General features: G+C 32.4%; 1 protein-coding gene and 1 pseudogene across 6 annotated transcripts in view; both read left to right on the top strand.

Annotated features, from left to right (window-relative positions):
* The window catches only part of LSAMP (limbic system associated membrane protein), a 570,870-nt gene that overhangs the window by 320,766 nt on the left and 234,224 nt on the right, over window positions 1–15,880 (top strand). The gene's annotated exons all lie outside the window — the stretch shown is intronic.
* On the top strand, window positions 15,683–15,801 carry LOC120586901 (uncharacterized; annotated as a pseudogene).

Below are 15,880 nucleotides of genomic sequence, written 5' to 3'. Positions count from 1 at the left end.
AAAAAAAAAAAAAAGCAAGGAAAGAGAGGCAAAATTATTTTAGTATCCAGAGTTGGCTGAGTATAAAAACCCAGTCTACATGAAAGAAAGAAGGCTACTTGAAGATACAGACCAATGAATGTTTAGTTATATTTCAGTCTTGAATCATTGCACCAATACAGATTTTAATACTTTGTGTTCAGAATTTTGACTGATTAGAAAGAATTTGGGGTAGGGATTTATTCCATTTTGAATCTGCATCTACTAGATAGTTTGGCTACAGCTAGTTTGCTCCATAAGTTATTTTTACTTACATTTACATAGTAGCATATGTGGCTACTAACAGATGTGCTAGTTTTTCCACAGAGATTTTCTTTTAAAGATAAGGATAGCTACCCTTTCAAATATTTTTATATAGTACTATAAGCCACTATACATTTTCATCATCAGTAGCATTTATGTTTTATATACATTATCAAAAACAAAAATAAAACTCTGTACCCTTAAAAATATTAAAGGTAATATTGAATTTATATATTTAAAAGTCAAAAATATGGCATATGTATCTTCATATATTTTTTGATATATAGGTTATTTTATTGTTTTCATTTTGTTATTAATAAGTAACATTTATTTTTGGACAATGAGATGATTTGTATTGTCTAAAATTTGTCAAGTCCTAGGTCTGCCTAAATGATAAAGTATACAAAACACAATAATGCCCCTTCCTTTCTTTTTAGTCAAAAAGCTATTAGGCAAGCTGGAGTATAGTGGGAAAGCAGCTCAGCCTGTGCCAGGGCCTACCCAAGGAGGGTTTCTGAGTGAAGAGTAACTATTACAAGGCACAGGACTCATAAAAGAAGGGTATCTGATTGGGGAGGCATTCATGGTGGGTTAGGACCTTGGCTACATTCAAGACAATTGAGAAAGTTAGTAAATATATTAAAGATAATGACAACTAGTTTCTCACTGTTGGAGAAGTATAAATTTGGAAAAGGAGAAAGCTAAAATGAACCCTGTGGTGTTGGATTGAAATTGAAGTTATTCATGTTTATTCATGAGTTTTAAGAGAAGACAGATGATGATAGATTATAGATAGATAGATAGATAGATAGATAGATAGATAGAAATATAGATGTAAATATATGTGTATATTTCCTAACCTTGCCCATCGAGAGGGCCTTAGAGTACTTATACCCTAGTAGCAATAAGCATATCTAACATCCAGATGTTGATTTTAAAATGTCACTCTCCACTAAAAGGAACAAAAGTTGCTTGTAGAAATAGATGATTCCAGGTGGGAAAGGAAAGAACAACATGAGCTTGGAGCATATGTTGTGTCAGAAAGTAAGGAAATCCTAAAAGAAAAAATGAGACATGCCAAAAGTACATAGAAGCCAGCTTGAAAGGTACTTCCACTGCCCAATTCTGGGACAAGTTCGGTATCAAAATACATAAAAGTGATGTAGTATAATACTGATATAATTTAAACAATAGTTATTAAATAAAGAGGATAGAACTCTCTTAAAATGGAATGTGGAAGGAATTATAGAATTTGGAAATTATCATTTCACAACCATTGCAGAAATAATTAATTCAGACAGGAAGCACTGATGGATTCTAAAACTAGTCGGTGAAAGTGAAATAAGGACGAGATTTTTACACATCTCATAGCAGCTCCTCACAAACTATCTAAGCACAAAGAGGGGGGAAAAGGGAGAAAAGTAGAGAAATCTAGGTGACACCAAAGTTAACACTGCAAGTAGTGGGACAAATTGGCATCATGTGCCAAAGGATAGGATGCAATGAGCAGAATACAGCATCATTTCTGTGATATTTCTATCAAAATCTAAGTCTAGTCATAAAAAGATACACCCAAATGGCAGGGCATTCTTTAGAAAGACTGGCCTCTTAATCTTTATAAATGTCAAGGTCATGAAAATCAGGAGAGAAAGAGGAATCGCCCTAGATTGAAGGAAACTGGAAGACTTTATAACTGGGTATAATATGTAATCTTACATTGAGCTGTTTGCTGGAAAAGACATTATTGGGACAAGTGACAAAACTTGAATGGGATCTCTGGGTAAAGAATACATGGTACATGGGAGTTTTTTGTATTATTCTTGCAATTTTTCTGTAAATCTGAAATTATTTTAAAATAAAATTAGAACAGATACAATAATACTTAAGGTAGGTATTAGGATTAAATACTAGTGAATAAAATCTAAAATTATATTAAAAATATAATCAAATAGAATTTTTTCAAGCAAAATCCATTATAAAGAAATATATGAATAAAAAATATTATATCAAAAAGTTAAAGGAAAAAATCATGAGATAATCCCAATAACCAACAAAATACATATATCATTCAACCAACTTCTTTTCTTGATTTTTTTAATTACTTATAAACTTAATGAGCTAATTAGAGGATATCTTTCTTAACATAAAAAATGCATAATTTCAGCAGTAGTATGGCAAAACAGGAATAAAACAAGGATACCAAAAATCACTTTTTATTATTTAACATTATTCTGGAGGTTCTAATCAATGTAATAGGACAAGATCGATAAAGAGAGAAAACAATTGATACAGAAAATATGACTAAAATTTGTTGAAGGGCATATTGCCAGTTTACAAAAGGACCCATGTAAATAGCAAACATATGAAAAATTATTAAAACCTCACTAATAATAAAAGAAATACAAAGTAAAGCAACAATAAATTGGTACTTTTTAAACCGATAATACTGGAAAGGGTTAACAAAATGTGAGTAGCTGGAATTTGGCAAGTCAGTGGGAAAACTAACACTTTTATATCTCCCTGTTGAGAGTGTAAATTAGTGGAAACTTTGATAAGTTATTGTAGGGATGTCTATCAAAGTTTTAAAATATATTTGTATTATTTGACTCAGTAATTCTGCTTCCATGAATGTGTAGAAATAAAATCTTCTGAAATGCAAATGCAGATTTTTATACAAAGTGGTCATCACAGAATTATTTTTTAAAAAAATTATACAATATACCTTAAATCTTCAGAATTTGGAATGAGAAAGTTAAATTCATTTCATAAGAAGAAATTATTTTAATGGACATTAGAGTGACTACTCAGCCTTCAAACCTCTTTTCTACATTTGGGAACCTCTCTCAACCAGTATAAAAGCTGAAATGAAATTCAGACACCTTCAAAACTAGGGCTTGAACATGAGATACAGGTGTTGAAACTTGTATCTGCCAAACTCAGAATTATTATTAGATATTATTGATACAAGAAACTCAGGACCAAAGAGAATCTATTCAGGTCATTGGTAGCAGCAGTATCAGTGAGTTTATATGGAAGTGCTTGTATCACTGATGCTTCACTAAGGCCTGTTGACCTGTTAAAATCTATTCATATATCAACGACATTAAAACTTTATCTATTTCATATTGTGTTTTTAAATTACCTTATTACTTAATTTTATACATTTACATATGTATAAGCAAACTTGTTTTCTTTTCTATTTTGCTTTTTTTACTCATTTTTATGCTAAGTAAACCTTCCTACTTTGTTGAGATACATATTTATTGATGGTTCTTTTAGGCTTTTCCTTTATTTTTTACTTTTAAATCTCTAAGTAATACAGCTAAGTAGCCATTAACTATTATGCTTTATAAAACATTTTGTTACATGATAAAAATATTTATAATAAATGGTTAAGTGAAATAGTTACAAAAAGTATAATTTATAATCAACTTTGTAAACTATAATAAATACACACATCAAATACACATGTACATCCATTAAAAAGAAGATAGAATGAAATAGACTAAAATAGTTTTTACAGTAGTTTTTTTGTGTTGTTTTTATAGATAAAAAGTTTTAGTTTATAAATGTGTGTGTGTATTTGTGTATTATGACTGAAAAATAGTTTCAAAATAGTTAAAAATAATAAACCATGATTATTGAAAGGAGAGACCTAGAAATATTTTCAGAGAGCAGTTTCTCTTTGATGCCTTCTACCTCCATTTCATTTTATTTTATTTTTTCTTCTTCAACCCTCCATCAATTCTTCACCTGAGTATTTTTTCTTTTCTTTATTCCATGGTGGAAGCAAATTCATAAAATAATTTTTTCCCCAAAATGATGAGGCCTTAATTTCTTATACCTTGCAAAGATATATTCTTTCTAAAGGAGATATTATAACTACAATGCCACACTTCCACCCCTAACCCCCTCTTCCCCGCTACATACACACAGACAAATTACAGTCTCATTGGGGAGGAATAAAGACAGGGCTGTAAGTAGGATCTTGTCAGTCTCCTCAAAGTAACATTGTAGAATAAACACTTTCCTACATAAAATTTCTAAGTCCCATACTGATTTTAAAACAAAGCAAACTAACAAACAAAAACTTTCTGTATTTCTTAGATGGTACTATAGCCATGTCCTAGCTTCATTTGCCTATCTACCCTAGCTGGGTGCCATAGTCTAACATTTCAGCACCCTCCTTACTGGTACCCTAAATGCAAGTCTGTGTGATCTTATCTTGTTTTGACGTCTCTAGTCCCTGGCCATGAATAACTTTGATATTCCCTTTTCCTTCTCAGCTAAAGGTTGCTAAGAAATGGGATATCATAACATTTTATTGAGTACCCTACAAAGTCATGCTAACCTCAGCTGATTCCTCATGCTTTCTGGAAGTCTCTCTGTTCATCGCTGGCTGATTTTCAACTCAGTTGCCTAAAACAACTTTTCCTAGTCTTTCCCTTATTCTGTGTTTACAACCCTCCACCGTCCCTGCCTTTTTAAAGAGCCAGTCTTTTTATGGCAGTCTCTTTGATTTCTATTTAGGCACACTACCAACAACTGCCCCCCTCCCGCCCCTTCTTTTCTTGCAATCCCTTTCCTCCTTATTTCCTCTCAGACTATGTCAACTTGAAATCTTTTGGTTGTATGATCTTATTTCTGTGTATTTTATCAGGATTGTAGTTGCTTCTTCTTCCTTTTTTAGATTTTGTCTGTTGATGACCTCATCTTTAATGAAATATCTATATAGTTTGATTTCAAGTCTCCATTGCCAGTCTTTCCTTCTTTTAGGGCGTGATCCTAGTCCAGAAATACTTTATAAGTATTTCATTCTATCTACCAGATACTTCATATTTAATGTGCTCAAGTCGAAATTAATCTTTTCCTCCAATGCATCTCCTCTTCTTTCTGATTTCCTTACTGCTGATAATGGCACAATTGATCTCCCTGAAAGCAGGGTTATTTCTAACTTCTCCATTTCCATCCATCTCTTCCATTCAATCAATAACTCATTTTTGTGAATCATGCTTCTGACATTGTCTAATTGAGGTCCTTGTTACTTCTTTCTTATATTTTTTTTCAAGAAAAGTAGTATCCCTTGCTTCTATATTTCTGTATTCTAAAATGACCTGAATATCACTTCCAGATATTTGTGAACTATACTCTGACATTAACATACCTTGTCTTAACACACTTTCAACTTCTCATTCCAAACTAACTTCTCCATATGTGCATACTCTATATCCTGGATAGTCTAGCTCTTCCCCAAAATTGTAGAAGCAGAGTTAGCTAGGCATGGAGTGTGAGAAAGAGGATTTCAGGCAGAAGTAGAGTATGTGGCCAATAAGCTGGAAGATGATGAGCAAGGAGGGATGGTGAGCAAGAGGATGCTAGAAAGGTACATAGAGCCTTGTAGTATGTTAGGGTTTTATTTTGCTTTGCTTCTTTTGAGGGGGTGGGGTGAGGTGAGAAGTGTATTTGGATTGGAGGTTTTAAACAGAGGAGTAACAAATTTCCATTGAGGTTTTTAAAAAATCACCCTGCACACTCTATGTAGATTGGCTTCTTTATCATTGCCTATTTGATCTTTCTATCTATATGCAAGCTTTCTCTTCTCTAACTGGAAGCATTTTATCTCTCTCTGAACACGTATCACATTCCACTTTATAATGTGTCCATTTGAATACACATCTTATCTTCTCTGCTAGTAAAAGCTCCCAGCATGCACAGAATGTGCCTCATTTCTATTTGAAATCACACAGAACTTCAAAAATAGAAAGTTCAGAAAATACTTGGTAATAGATTAATAGTTTTACTTTCTAACAGAACATCTAGGATCACAGTGGAGGGTGGAGTCATATAAAGAGTATTGACCATTGATGAAAATTTTTATCTTTTTCATTGTGATTCTTCATTACTCTACCTTTGTATGGAAGGAACAAATCTTTGTAATTATCTGTGCCCTGTTCCCTCTGTATTTGGAACAGCAATAAACATCACCCACCTAATAATTATTGAGTATTTTACATTTTCCAAAGAAAAATGTCAGTTTCTTTTCTAGTATTTACTATGATAAGAAAACATTAAATCTGAATGAAACTTATTATTCTCCACCAAATATACAGTCAGAAGAACTGTACAAGGCCTACAAGTTAACGAAAATAGAGCATTTCAGATGGTTCCAAGGCAGAAAAAAAAGGCGTTGATATATTTCTTGAATTCTGATTGGTTACTGAGCAGATAATGATTTATGGTACATTTTAAATTACTCTTTTGGACGAAATGGTTTATGGATGGGGAAATGGGATTGTTCTCTAATATCCTGCAGCATCTAAAAACCTATGCAGGTTTTATTGATCTGCTCTCTGCTGGATAATACTGCTATTTAAAATCGATGACATATTTACTTCTCTCAGAATGCCGCTATGGTTGTAAACCATTCTTTGTTGAGAAGTAAATTTGTTATTCACTCCCGTGTTAAACTGGAGATTCCATAGTCTGTGGGTACCACAAGTTTGTCAGTGTTCGCTGTGTCTTTTCATCCTCCTCTCCATTCTACTTCCATTTTATGATCACTTGGGATAACTTGAAGAACTAGAGCTTTCTGGGCCAGTTGTCTTCAATAGTCTCTGGGAAAAAGAAAACAATAAACAAACTACTAAATTCTTCTCATTGCCCATCATCCATATCCCAGCAGAATCTTTCCGAATAGTTATTTAATAAAGAGAAACAAAACATTGGCTTGATGTTTTTAGGTTGTTTTGTTTGGTGGAGGATGGAGAGAGGATGTGGATTTTTTTTTAAATGGCAAGATGCAGGAAAGTTTATGTCCAGAGGATAATAAACTCTTTATATCCAACTCAAATCAAAATTTATCGCAGATTATTTTATAACCCTAAAAAAAAGTTCTTTAACTTAGTTAAATTGAGTTAAAAGAGGGAGAAACCTGTTCAAGAATGCAACCCAGCCAAATCGCCCATAATTGATGGGGCAGCAACAACCAAGGGGTATTTGCCAATTCACCAGTGCCAAGTCCTCAGAGTGATTTTGCTGTCTGTGACAGCTGGTGTTCTCTATTGGAAGTCTGTATCTGTATACATCTATGATTTGCATATTTATATACTTCGGCTGCTGTATGGGGTCTGCATTTCACAGCAGTGAGTGTAAGCTATGCAGTCTCTATGCTTAAGTGCCTCTGGGCATGGGATGGTAGAATTGGTTTGGGTAAAATTAGAATTTTAGGGTTTTGTGTTTTGCAGGTTAGCCAGTAATGCCACATTTCTGTTTATCTTTCTCGTTATCAGCTTCAGTAATATTTTTGAAGTATCTCTCTGCATAGGCTACCATTTGAGTCAGACACATTATATGCTCACTAGGAGGGTACAAACTCAGATATTAAGACATCATACATAGATTGAAGGGAAGACATTAAAAGAATACAGTTAGTCAAGTTGAATCCTAAAGAGGGAATTGTGAGATTTGCAAATTGAAAGGACTGATGCTTTTCCCTAAATTGGGGAGGACTTAAGAAGGTAAGGATTTCTCTGCTAAGGCAGATATGTGAACTCAGCTAAGGCTTCTCTTTCTAAATAGTAATGTCACAGTGTTCCTGGAATGAGTGAGATTTCCACAGTTTTTTAGAAGATCAGATATAGAATACTTATTGAGCAGGAAAACAATGTGGAGGGAGGGCTTTGGAGGAAATGAATACAAAGGTTTGAAGGAAACAGGGATTAGAAAAAACAGACAATGAATATGTAGAAATGAATGATCTTAGGAATAGAGAAAGTGATAGGTGATTAGAAGGAGATATATTAGGGTAGGAATGTCATAGAAAAAATTTTGAAGGCGGTTGATGAGAATTTTAATTTTTACTCTGTGAGATTGAAAGTGTCTTAAGGTCAAAAGGTGTTAATTTGGTAAAAATGATGGGTGGGAACTTCAGCGATAGAAAAGATAATCTGAGATAGGATGTTTTCCAAGGTAGTTTCTGGAAAATAGTACTATCAGAAAAAAGGTATCCATATTACAATTCTAATGGGTGAAGAAGATGGGGCAATTTTTAAATGAAGACTGTAATATCTGACAGAAATATCCAAATTTTATCAGAAAAGCAATAGAGAGTTTAAAGTGAACCTAAGCTTTTTTGTAAGCATATTTCCACTAGAGTGACTTGGAATGTTGTGATAGCTCCCATTTGGAAGAACCTGCTATATATACCAGACGCTCATATTCACTATCTATAAGGCTCTAAAGTAAATATCAGTTCTGTTACAGATGAGATAATGGAAACAGAAAAAAATTAAATAACTCACCCAAGTTTACGTAACTAATCTGTGGTAGTGTCGTGATTAAAACTCAGGTCTAGCTGATTCTAAAAGTCATTTTTGTTTGTTTGCTTATTTTCCTAACATGCTGCTTCTTTGAGCATAGAGAAAGAGTATAAAGAAAAGATAGTGAATAGTTCTCGCGGGAGTATTTAATTTGAATTGGCAGAGAAATAGCCATCTGGAGATGTGGCTTATATAAAGTACTTGCTAGAATTATTCTCTGCATACCTGTGAAATGTGTGGTGTTAAGAGTACTACAGTCCCATTTGAGGAACGGAGTGGGTGAATAACTTGAGTATGATAAGAAAAATAATTCATACTAATGGTGCTGAGAGTGAAGGTTCTCCACGTGGCTTATATGCATTTATTCCAAGTATCACTTACCAGTACTGTACCAGTCATTGGAACAACATTTTGATTGCCTAAATAGCTACAGCAAGTAATAATTATAACAAATATTAACCGAATATAGAAAACAAAACCGAATATGTAGTTCTGAAAAAAATGAAGATGTAACTCTCTTTGAGGTATTATTATCTCATGCAATAATAAATATCAAATGACATAAATCTCATTGTTACTAATCATTATTATTTCTTGTTTGGATTTTTTTTTTTTTTACTTTTGGCTTAGCATGGGCATGGTTTGGACCCACTTTCAGCATGCTAGTTATTCATATAGTCTGAGTGAACACCCGTTCACAGAATGCTTTGCAGTCTCAGCCACAAACTCCAAAATGAATGCTATTCACCTGCCTATAGGAGATTTTTTTTTTGGAATGGCTTTTAAAGAATATCTGAAAAAATACTGCTGCTGAATCCTGTTCTTCTACATCAGGTCAATGTACATGTGAAAAACCAGCTCACACATGGTAAAATATTTTTAAGTACTTTACTATTATTATTGTTTTGCATTACATTGAACCTGACATTTAGATTATTAGACTAAGAACCTGCCAAAATTCCAAACTTAGCCATAAAGATTTAGTACATAGTGGCTTAAGAGCAGATGTCCAATGGTCAGAATATATATTCCAGTCTGATTCATTCTCTAGCTGCATGATTTGATGTATATTACGTTATCTTTTCGGTTAGAGTTTCTTTTTTGGTAAAAAGAGAACATAACAGTAACACTCATAGTTGTTTATGTATATGTGTGTGGATATGTAGACATTAAGAGAAAATGTAATCTAGAGTCTTTACCACATTACCTGATGTATAGTAGGTATTCAGTTAACATTAGTTGTTGTTATTGTTATTTTTTAAATTTTTATCTTCTTTGAAAACATGTTAGCCATAACTGAGCTATTCTTTACTGCTTTTTCACATTAAGAAAAATATTTTAAATAACTCATCATAATAGATCTCCATAGGAAGATAAAAGGTACAAAATCATTTTCTCTGTTTCTCAAAGTTTTAATGTATATTGTGGGTAGGAAATGCCAAGTCTTATGGCATTGAAGAGAAAGCTATCCTTCTAGGAATTGTTAATGATATTTGCTTTACCAAATTATTGATTTTCATTAGAACCCTATTCTTCTGAGACCAAACCCTGGAAAAGAAGGAAATATAACTATAACCCATTGATTTACTCCTCTACAACAGTACTCATTTATTGTGTTTACCTAGAATTTGGCCAAAAAGACAGCAAAAAACAAAGCAAATAACAATACAGTCAAAGTACGAGAGGGAAATCAGATGTTTGGATGGAAGAGAGATTAGAAGAACATAATAGTTTTGATAAGATGCCATTCCTTATAAAGAAAAAAAGTTGCTTTTTTTTTTTGCACTAGACACCTACTGGAAGGTCTATATTAAAATTCATCTTTACTTGTTTTTTTTTTTTTCACAAACTGACACTATTTAAAAAATGTTTTTATTTCCTAATTGATCTTTGATTTTGCATTCATGTTTTCAATGAAATGTTGGGCTTTCATAGAGCAGAGTACACAATTATTCTGTTTATTCTTCCCACAGGATTGATGAGTCAAGTCTCTAGGAACACGGTATGAATTGAATTGCCTTTGACAATGGATGAGAATAATCTCATTTTCCCATTTAAAAAAAAAAAAAGTGGCTTAGGCTGGGTTTTGTGTGTTTTGCGTCTTTAGTGTGTTCCAACAGCTTAATTGGGAAAGAATCACAAGAATTGTACTGTGTGTAATTTAGAAAAGTACTAGAAACTGTGTAGTAATTTCAGTTGTAAAATGTTTAATGAGGTTTGTCAAATCCAAAGATAAAGACACCATATGCAAATATCCAGATTTATCATTTAGATTAAATTAGACAAATTTATTGAGTTTAAGGTAGTTATGTGTACACACACACATGTACAGACAAAAGTAGTGATAAATAACAAAATTAATTTATAAATAATATAAGTTGATTATAAATTCACATAAATTTTATCCTTCAAAATAGCCCACTCTATTTCAATGTTATACTTTTCTTCAAATAATGTAGTCATTTTGCCCTTATAGAGAACTTTTCATTTACTGATAAGTTTATGAACAATAAGAAAAGAATTTTTACTACTTTATGAATGTTTTATTTTGTTTCTTTATTGAACATAGTACTGTATTGCCCAACTCAGTCACACACTTTAATTATTAATATGGAGATTCAGTTTTGATGAATAAGTATCTGTGGACTTAGTACCAAGATACCAACATGTTAGGAGTGAATTCCAAAAATAATTTATCAAAATAATTAGAACAATAATTACATTATTGAAGTAAGAATATATTTTTCTAAGATAAATTTTCTGAAAGGCTCGTGGATAACTATGCTATACTTACATTTACTTAAAAAATAAAAATAGCTTTGTAAACATAATGCAGACATACTAGATATGTATGTATAATCTCAAACACACATATACTCATGAATTATATCCACATACCATGCTAGAATAAATTTCATTTTGTGATCTCTGTTTTTTTTTTTTTTTAAAAAAAACCTTTATGATATTCTAGTATTTTTATTCAGTTAGACAAGAGAAATGAAAAAAACAGTGGCTGTTAATAAAACTATAAAACTACTCTTGATGATATCCCCACATCTCCCTTCTTAGGCTAAACAGGAAAATGATAGGAATGTTCTTATTCCTTGACAGTTCTTCACTATTGACACAAAATAAACAGATATGCCTAAGGTGGAGTTTTTCAAGTTAATCTAAGCCATTCATTAAGAAAATATATGTTTGAGAGTCATAACTAATAAGGTAGTTTCCACATGCCACAGGTTAAGGGAAAACACACTGCGGTGAATAGAAGTTAAAAGTAGAAGTCCTCAATTCCATCTTCTTATCCAAGAATCCAGAGTAGAACTGATTCTAAACAATACCCAGTTCTGAGGTGAGAAATCTACTTATAAGTACAGCAAGTTCTTTCTTACTTTCTAACTCAGAAATAGTTAAAAAACAGTAGATATTGAGCTCAGGATTACCACATTTTAGACCTTGTTCATTCAAGTGTAATACAAAAATACATTAAAGACCAAGGATTATCATGTATATCTGGCAAAATAAATAAATAAATAAATAAATAAAATAAAATCATGAAACTACCCCATAGGAGTACATCTTCAACCTCAGGCTTCTCATTTCAGGCAATAATTTCCATTCATTATGAATTCACATATTTAAAATTATAAAGCTCATGAGAAAATTTGATGCTATTAAACATATTGTAAAAGTCCAATATATAGGGAGATTACACATGAGTAAGTGCTGATTGTAAAGACAACCTGAAAAAGACTTTAAAATTAGTATGCTTATATTTTCAAACAAGTTATCCATTAAGCAAGAACAGTTGCATTAAAAAAAAAAAATGCCTTTCATGAAAGAGTTAAGGTCTAGGTTAGACACAGCAGAAGGAAAGTCAAGGAAATGAAGGTTGTTTCAAGAAAATCACCTATGGGTGAATCCCAGGTTGGTAAACATGTGAAGCTTTTGAAAAATAAAATTTTATGTGACATTAAAGATTGACTAAATTGCAAAATACATCTAATAGAAGTTCCAGGACAGAATAGAAAGAATTGAAGAGAGATATTAATTGAATTGTGTCTGAAATTTTTTCCAAAACTTAAAACATAAATCATAAATTAAAGAATCATATTCAGTCAAAAATAACAAGAATAAAAATATTTGGAAACCCAGACATATTATAATACAACTGAAACACATGGAAGACAAAGGGGAAAAAAATCTCAGAACATCTATAATAAGAGCAGATTGCCTACAAATGAAAAACGGTCAATCTGATTGAAGACCATCCTTCAGTAACGGTAGGTTCCAGAAATAATGGCATACTCTTTTAAAGGGTTGAAGGAAAATCACTTTCAGTTACCTAGAAATCAACCCAGTTAAAAACATTATTTAAGAGTGAGGGCAAAATAAAAAAAAAATTCAAACCAGTAAAGACTGAAGGGTATAACACTCACAGACCTCACTGATATATCTCCTTGGAGCTAAAAATGTTTCCCAATAAGATAAAAGGTAGATATAAGATAAGACAAGCTAAGATGATAAGATAAGATAGAAGGAAAGTATAACACAAGAAGAAATAATGAACAAAAATATTAGCAAATGTTTTGATAATTATAAACAGGTATAGAATTTAAAATGATGTATAATTTGGTAATTAAAAATAGGAGGGAACTATAATAAATACAATGATATTGAAGAAGATAAAAGAATGAGGTTATGTTAGAGCAATCTAAGCTTCTTTAGTTGTTCTGGAGGAGGCATTTCAGGCTTCATACTACACAACAACCAGGCAGCTATCTTATCTACCCATGAAGGGGAGCAACAGCAAAAGATTCAGGTGCTCTTGCACAAGCAAGTCTATGTCTGAGGAAGAAGCCAAGACAAACAAACAAAAGCTTTCTGTACTTTGGGATTCAGTGGCCATCTATAAAGTAAGGACAGGAGAACTGAGATCCATCCCTCCATCCCCAACTCCAAGGAGAAAGAATACAAGTTCTGCCTAAGCATGAGCAGAGCAGAGCTGAGAAAAGCCTTCTTGCATTCCAGCTCTTACGTTAGACCAAGGCATGTCAGTCACTAGGAGAATTTATCCTCAGTGATGTACTGTAGATAACTAAAATAACAAAGCCCAGATTCAGATCAACTATAAACTAGATTGATTCAGTCCTTGACATTAACAGCCTAGAAGTAAAAGAAATGGGTCTTTGTCTAAGTGCAAATACATTATCTATCTTTATTCTGTTATGTACAGTTTTGGCTTATAAAATATTGTGGGGCAATATAAGCAAGAAAATAGAATTCATCATTAAAAGATAATATAATTAATAGGAGATTAATTATACTATATATAACACAGAGATTACCCAAATAATAGAAGTACCAAAAGACTTTAATACTAGAATAAATATGTTAAAGGATTCAGTGGGAAAAATCTGTGAACATGCCTAAAGAGATGAAGAATTTCAACAGAGAAATGAAACCTATAAAAAAGACCCAAAAAGAAATTATAAAAATGGATAACATGACAGGATAAAGAATAAATTTGATGACCTTATCAGCACACTGGACCCAAGAGAAAAAAAAATCAATTAACAATAAGGAAGATCATAGGAGTTATCAAAAATGAACATGCACAGCAAATAAAGAATTGAAAAACATGTAGATACACATACAAATATATCTGTATACATATACATATATAATTTGCCTCATTTAGTATATGCACTAAATAAGAGCTATGTATTATCACTTTTATTATTTCATTGCCCTCTGAAAGGGAATAGTAACACGAAGCTTTCCCTGTATCTTGGGCATTGGAGAATAAATGAGACTGTATTAATGTCATTTGAATTTGGGAGAAAGACCATGTAAAAATATTAATAGAAAGATATAACTGAACAAATTCCTTATGTCAACATTCCTTTCTCTTATATTCTTAATTCTAATATAGTTTTGTGGTTCACACACTACTCTTGTTATTATTGACTGAAAAATCTTTTGTTCATTAGTTTATTGAGTGGCAATCATGCAAAGTGTCTTGGAAGCATCTTGTAAATTTTATTAGGGAAAACAGGTATAACAGTAAAGTAATGAAGCTGATTTTATCTCATTGCCTTATTTTTACTTATTTTCTTTGTAATTTTATAAGTAGTTCCAGAATGCATTTTCTTTTAAAAAATTTCAAACAACACAGATAAACTAGAAGCTCCTTTGACCACAATTTTCAGTCCATTTCTTCTTCAGAAAGAACTAGTGTCATCAGTTTGTAATCAGTGCCCTTATTTCACATAATCTCATATTCGTAGAGATAAACAAATAAAATAGGTTGTGGAAACAGGAATAACATCTTTGAACTTTCTACTATAATATGTTTTCTAAAAATTAGTAAGGATTATTATATTCAATGAATATTTGTTTAATATCTTTTATGTGCCTTCTAGATGCTAAACATAGAACAGTGACTATAAATGATTTAAACAAAAACCTCTTCCCTCATGGAACTTAAATTCCGGAAAAAGAGATAGCCAATCATATGCAAAGCAAGAAAAATGGGTAGTATATCTGTTGGTGAGAGTATTGCAGAGAGAAAGAAGGGAAGAGGATAAAAGGGCATTAGAGTGTGTGTGGAGTGGGTATTTGCAATTTTCAATAGCATGACTGAGAAATTCTCTCTACTAAGGTGGCATTTGAACAGAGACTTGAAGGAGACGAGGAAATAATGATGCACTTACCACCGCTATCCAATTCTGTCTCTCATCGGACAGATTGAACTGTATAACACAAGCACTACATCCACACATGGAGGAAAATTAAGGTCTGGCTATGGCAGGCTTCTTTCTCCCTCAGCCACCTAAGGAAAAAGGACCTAAGCAGTTTATCATAATTATATCATTTTCATTTAAAATCATATTCTATCTAGTGAATTATGCATGTCTGTCTTTTCTGGTGATATGCTAGAAAGAACATAGGCTTTGGAGTAAAGAGACCTGTATTAAAACCCTGACTCTGCTAATTACTAGCTATGTACTTAATATAGGAGAGCTTCTGTTTACTTATCTGCAAAGTAGAAATATTGAGATCGAAAAGTTCTTGAAAGAGTCTACAGCCATGCTACCCTGAACAAGCCCGATCCCATCTGATCTCGGAAGCTAAGCAGGGTCGGAACTGGTTAGTACTTGGATGGGAGACCACCTAGGAAAACCAGGTGCTGTAGGCGTAAAAAATAAAAAGGGATTGTAAACTGACAAGGTCCTTGCAATCTGTGAGGTCAACCAAGGGTTGCCTCGCCTAAAAAA

This window comes from Pteropus medius, unplaced genomic scaffold (genome assembly GCF_902729225.1).
Source record: "Pteropus medius unplaced genomic scaffold, Ma_sr-lr_union100, whole genome shotgun sequence".
Taxonomy (NCBI): Eukaryota; Metazoa; Chordata; class Mammalia; order Chiroptera; family Pteropodidae; genus Pteropus; species Pteropus medius.
This window is presented reverse-complemented; position numbering and strand designations above follow the sequence as displayed.